The sequence below is a fragment of the Trichomycterus rosablanca genome, unplaced genomic scaffold, assembly GCF_030014385.1.
Source record: "Trichomycterus rosablanca isolate fTriRos1 unplaced genomic scaffold, fTriRos1.hap1 scaffold_227, whole genome shotgun sequence".
NCBI classification, from domain to species: Eukaryota; Metazoa; Chordata; class Actinopteri; order Siluriformes; family Trichomycteridae; genus Trichomycterus; species Trichomycterus rosablanca.
In genome coordinates this window covers 61,001-67,000 of record NW_026947055.1, presented here as the reverse complement: position 1 = coordinate 67,000, position 6,000 = coordinate 61,001, and the positions used below count along the sequence as shown (strand labels likewise).

The 6,000-nt window shown below is 42.7% G+C and overlaps 4 non-coding genes across 4 annotated transcripts; all 4 read left to right on the top strand.

Annotated features, from left to right (window-relative positions):
- The first annotated feature begins 23 nt into the window (after positions 1-23).
- LOC134306846 (U1 spliceosomal RNA) lies at positions 24-187 on the top strand. Its single transcript, XR_010009520.1, has one exon. It is a non-coding gene; the product is annotated as a U1 spliceosomal RNA (small nuclear RNA).
- Positions 188-1,409: 1,222 nt separating this feature from the next.
- On the top strand, positions 1,410-1,573 carry LOC134306831 (U1 spliceosomal RNA). The gene has a single exon (XR_010009506.1). It is a non-coding gene; the product is annotated as a U1 spliceosomal RNA (small nuclear RNA).
- Positions 1,574-4,056: 2,483 nt separating this feature from the next.
- On the top strand, positions 4,057-4,220 carry LOC134306824 (U1 spliceosomal RNA). Its single transcript, XR_010009499.1, has one exon. It is a non-coding gene; the product is annotated as a U1 spliceosomal RNA (small nuclear RNA).
- Positions 4,221-5,767: 1,547 nt separating this feature from the next.
- On the top strand, positions 5,768-5,931 carry LOC134306829 (U1 spliceosomal RNA). Its single transcript, XR_010009504.1, has one exon. It is a non-coding gene; the product is annotated as a U1 spliceosomal RNA (small nuclear RNA).
- The last annotated feature ends 69 nt before the right edge of the window (positions 5,932-6,000 follow it).

Below are 6,000 nucleotides of genomic sequence, written 5' to 3'. Positions count from 1 at the left end.
GTTCGGCGGTGCCTCTACACCTCATACTTACCTGGCAGGAGCGAGACCATGATCAAGAAGGTGGTTCACCCAGGGCGAGGCTCAGCCATTGCACTCCGGTTGTGCTGACCGCTGCGAATTCCCCAAATGTGGGAATCTCGACTGCATCATTTCTGATAGTGGGGGACTGCGTTCGCGCTCTCCCCTGATTTCTGTGGTGGCAAAAATAGAGTTTGTAGATTTTAGCCGACCGTCGTTGTTCGATGTGCAGCTCGGATCAGGAGAACGGATTTGTGGCATTTTTGCGTTGGGACAAAAGTGGTCGTCCAGAGCTATTTTTGGAAAGGCAGCATAACATAAAAGGCAGCTTACATAAAAAGCTTGTTGATACAAACGTTAAAGAGACCGGTATTTTAAATCAGCTTTAGCACTGGGCCAGGCACGTGCACAGACATTTTTGGGGGCAGGTGCTCAAGCCAAAAAAAGGGCACTCATCGCCAAAATTATTAATAAAATAAAAAATGAAAAAACACAGTAGGATATTTAACTTATATATAAAGTTAGTGGGGGACTGCGTTCGAGCTTGTAGATTTTAGCCGACCGTATTCAATTAGTTTCTTGTTCTGTATGATTTTCATTCTGATTCGTTGTTCTTTTGCGTGCAGTTCCGATCAATTGGACGGATTCGTGGGGCAAAAAGTGGTAGTTCAGAGCTATTTTTGGATAGGCAGCGTTTGCATAAAAAGCTTGTTGATACAAACGTGAAATAGAACGCTAATTTCTGATAATGAGGGACCGCGTTCGCGCTTTCCCTTGATTTCTGTGGTGGCAAAGCAAGAGCTTGTAAAATTGAGCGAGACCGTATTCATTTTTTTCTTGTTCTGTATGATTTTCGTTCTGATTCGTCGTATTTCGATTTGAAGCTCGGATAGAACGGATTTGTGGCGTTTTTGCCTTGGAAAAAAAGTGGTCGTCCAGAGCTATTTTTGGATAGGCAGCGTTTACATAAAAAGCTTGTTGATACAAACGTTAAAGAGACCGGTATTTTAGATCAGCTTTAGCACTGGGCACATAATTAGCCGTTTGCACTATTTCTTAGGCTAATTTGACCGTTTCATGATTGAGCTATGCCAAACCTGTAAAGGGCATGCTTGTCAGGTGGATTTTTACAGTGTTTTTTTCTTTTCTTTTTTGTAGATCAATTTGAAATGATCATTTTTTTCTTCTGTTTTGGTTGAACCAAGTGTTTTTTTTTTTTTTTTTTTTCTTATTTTCAGGCAAATGTCGGCGTGGTCGTTTTGATGTTGCAGAATAGCGGCGTTTGCGTTCGGTGAGGTTTGTGCTGGTGTGATGAGTAGACGAGTGGAGCTCACCGTGAGTTTGAACGGTGTGTGATTCGGTGTCTCTGTTCGGCGGTGCCTCTACACCTCATACTTACCTGGCAGGGGCGAGACCATGATCAAGAAGGTGGTTCACCCAGGGCGAGGCTCAGCCATTGCACTCCGGTTGTGCTGACCGCTGCGAATTCCCCAAATGTGGGAATCTCGACTGCATCATTTCTGATTGTGGGGGACTGCGTTCGCGCTCTCCCCTGATTTCTGTGGTGGCAAAAATAGAGTTTGCAGATTTTAGCCGACCGTCGTTGTTCGATGTGCTGCTCGGATCAGGAGAACGGATTTGTGGCATTTTTGCGTTGGGACAAAAGTGGTCGTCCAGAGCTATTTTTGGAAAGGCAGCGTTTACATAAAAAGCTTGTTGATACAAACGTTAAAGAGACCGGTATTTTAAATCAGCTTTAGCACTGGGCCAGGCACGTGCACAGACATTTTTGGGGGCAGGTGCTCAAGCCAAAAAAAGGGCACCCATCGCCAAAATTATTAATAAAATAAAAAATGAAAAAACACAGTAGGATATTTAACTTATATATAAAGTTAGTGGGGGACTGCGTTCGCGCTCTCCCCTTATTTCTGTGGTGGCAAAGATAGAGCTTGTAGATTTTAGCCGACCGTATTCAATTAGTTTCTTGACTAAAGAGACCGGTATTTTAAATCAGCTTTAGCACTGGGCCAGGCACGTGCACAGACATTTTTGGGGGCAGGTGCTCAAGCCAAATAAAGAGCACCCATCGCCAAAATTATTAATGAAATAAAAATTGAAAAAACACAGTAGGATATTTAACTTATATATAAAGTTAGTGGGGGACTGCGTTCGCGCTCTCCCCTGATTTCTGTGGTGGCAAAGATAGAGCTTGTAGATTTTAGCCGACCGTATTCAATTAGTTTCTTGTTCTGTATGATTTTCATTCTGATTCGTTGTTCTTTTGCGTGCAGTTCCGATCAATTGGACGCATTCGTGGGGAAAAAAGTGGTCGTTCAGAGCTATTTTTGGATAGGCAGCGTTTACATAAAAAGCTTGTTGATACAAACGTGAAATAGAACGCTAATTTCTGATAATGAGGGACCGCGTTCGCGCTCTCCCCTGATTTCTGTGGTGGCAAAAATAGAGTTTGTAGGTTTTAGCCGACCGTCGTTGTTCGATGTGCAGCTCGGATCAGGAGAACGGATTTGTGGCATTTTTGCGTTGGGACAAAAGTGGTCGTCCAGAGCTATTTTTGGAAAGGCAGCATAACATAAAAGGCAGCTTACATAAAAAGCTTGTTGATACAAACGTTAAAGAGACCGGTATTTTAAATCAGCTTTAGCACTGGGCCAGGCACGTGCACAGACATTTTTGGGGGCAGGTGCTCAAGCCAAAAAAAGGGCACCCATCGCCAAAATTATTAATAAAATAAAAAATGAAAAAACACAGTAGGATATTTAACTTATATATAAAGTTAGTGGGGGACTGCGTTCGCGCTCTCCCCTGATTTCTGTGGTGGCAAAAATAGAGTTTGTAGATTTTGTTCGATGTGCAGCTCGGATCAGGCATTTTTGCGTTGGGACAAAAGTGGTCGTCCAGAGCTATTTTTGGAAAGGCAGCGTTTACATAAAAAGCTTGTTGATACAAACGTTAAAGAGACCGGTATTTTAAATCAGCTTTAGCACTGGGCCAGGCACGTGCACAGACATTTTTGGGGGCAGGTGCTCAAGCCAAAAAAAGGGCACCCATCGCCAAAATTATTAATAAAATAAAAAATGAAAAAACACAGTAGGATATTTAACTTATATATAAAGTTAGTGGGGGACTGCGTTCGCGCTCTTCCCTGATTTCTGTGGTGGCAAAGATAGAGCTTGTAGATTTTAGCCGACCGTATTCAATTAGTTTCTTGTTCTGTATGATTTCATTCTGATTCGTTGTTCTTTTGCGTGCAGTTCCGATCAATTGGACGGATTCGTGGGGCAAAAAGTGGTAGTTCAGAGCTATTTTTGGATAGGCAGCGTTTGCATTAAAAGCTTGTTGATACAAACGTGAAATAGAACGCTAATTTCTGATAATGAGGGACCGCGTTCGCGCTTTCCCTTGATTTCTGTGGTGGCAAAGCAAGAGCTTGTAAAATTGAGCGAGACCGTATTCATTTTTTTCTTGTTCTGTATGATTTTCGTTCTGATTCGTCGTATTTCGATTTGAAGCTCGGATAGAACGGATTTGTGGCGTTTTTGCCTTGGAAAAAAAGTGGTCGTCCAGAGCTATTTTTGGATAGGCAGCGTTTACATAAAAAGCTTGTTGATACAAACGTTAAAGAGACCGGTATTTTAGATCAGCTTTAGCACTGGGCACATAATTAGCCGTTTGCACTATTTTTTAGGCTAATTTGACCGTTTCATGATTGAGCTATGCCAAACCTGTAAAGGGCATGCTTGTCAGGTGGATTTTTACAGTGTTTTTTCTTTTCTTTTTTGTAGATCAATTTGAAATGATCATTTTTTTCTTCTGTTTTGGTTGAACCAAGTGTTTTTTTTTTTGTTTTTTTTTTCTTATTTTCAGGCAAATGTCGGCGTGGTCGTTTTGATGTTGCAGAATAGCGGCGTTTGCGTTCGGTGAGGTTTGTGCTGGTGTGATGAGTAGACGAGTGGAGCTCACCGTGAGTTTGAACGGTGTGTGATTCGGTGTCTCTGTTCGGCGGTGCTTCTACACCTCATACTTACCTGGCAGGGGCGAGACCATGATCAAGAAGGTGGTTCACCCAGGGCGAGGCTCAGCCATTGCACTCTGGTTGTGCTGACTGCTGCGAATTCCCCAAATGTGGGAATCTCGACTGCATAATTTCTGATAGTGGGGGACTGCGTTCGCGCTCTCCCCTGATTTCTGTGGTGGCAAAAATAGAGTTTGCAGATTTTAGCCGACCGTCGTTGTTCGATGTGCAGCTCGGATCAGGAGAACGGATTTGTGGTATTTTTGCGTTGGTATAAAAGTGGTCGTCCAGAGCTATTTTTGGAAAGGCAGCGTTTACATAAAAAGCTTGTTGATACAAACGTTAAAGAGACCGGTATTTTAAATCAGCTTTAGCACTGGGCCAGGCACGTGCACAGACATTTTTGGGGGCAGGTGCTCAAGCCAAAAAAAGGGCACCCATCGCCAAAATTATTAATAAAATAAAAAATGAAAAAACACAGTAGGATATTTAACTTATATATAAAGTTAGTGGGGGACTGCGTTCGCGCTCTCCCCTGATTTCTGTGGTGGCAAAAATAGAGTTTGTAGATTTTGTTCGATGTGCAGCTCGGATCAGGCATTTTTGCGTTGGGACAAAAGTGGTCGTCCAGAGCTATTTTTGGAAAGGCAGCGTTTACATAAAAAGCTTGTTGATACAAACGTTAAAGAGACCGGTATTTTAAATCAGCTTTAGCACTGGGCCAGGCACGTGCACAGACATTTTTGGGGGCAGGTGCTCAAGCCAAAAAAAGGGCACTCATCGCCAAAATTATTAATAAAATAAAAAATGAAAAAACACAGTAGGATATTTAACTTATATATAAAGTTAGTGGGGGACTGCGTTCGAGCTTGTAGATTTTAGCCGACCGTATTCAATTAGTTTCTTGTTCTGTATGATTTTCATTCTGATTCGTTGTTCTTTTGCGTGCAGTTCCGATCAATTGGACGGATTCGTGGGGCAAAAAGTGGTAGTTCAGAGCTATTTTTGGATAGGCAGCGTTTGCATAAAAAGCTTGTTGATACAAACGTGAAATAGAACGCTAATTTCTGATAATGAGGGACCGCGTTCGCGCTTTCCCTTGATTTCTGTGGTGGCAAAGCAAGAGCTTGTAAAATTGAGCGAGACCGTATTCATTTTTTTCTTGTTCTGTATGATTTTCGTTCTGATTCGTCGTATTTCGATTTGAAGCTCGGATAGAACGGATTTGTGGCGTTTTTGCCTTGGAAAAAAAGTGGTCGTCCAGAGCTATTTTTGGATAGGCAGCGTTTACATAAAAAGCTTGTTGATACAAACGTTAAAGAGACCGGTATTTTAGATCAGCTTTAGCACTGGGCACATAATTAGCCGTTTGCACTATTTCTTAGGCTAATTTGACCGTTTCATGATTGAGCTATGCCAAACCTGTAAAGGGCATGCTTGTCAGGTGGATTTTTACAGTGTTTTTTTCTTTTCTTTTTTGTAGATCAATTTGAAATGATCATTTTTTTCTTCTGTTTTGGTTGAACCAAGTGTTTTTTTTTTGTTTTTTTTTCTTATTTTCAGGCAAATGTCGGCGTGGTCGTTTTGATGTTGCAGAATAGCGGCGTTTGCGTTCGGTGAGGTTTGTGCTGGTGTGATGAGTAGACGAGTGGAGCTCACCGTGAGTTTGAACGGTGTGTGATTCGGTGTCTCTGTTCGGCGGTGCCTCTACACCTCATACTTACCTGGCAGGGGCGAGACCATGATCAAGAAGGTGGTTCACCCAGGGCGAGGCTCAGCCATTGCACTCCGGTTGTGCTGACCGCTGCGAATTCCCCAAATGTGGGAATCTCGACTGCATCATTTCTGATTGTGGGGGACTGCGTTCGCGCTCTCCCCTGATTTCTGTGGTGGCAAAAATAGAGTTTGCAGATTTTAGCCGACCGTCGTTGTTCGATGTGCTGCTCGGA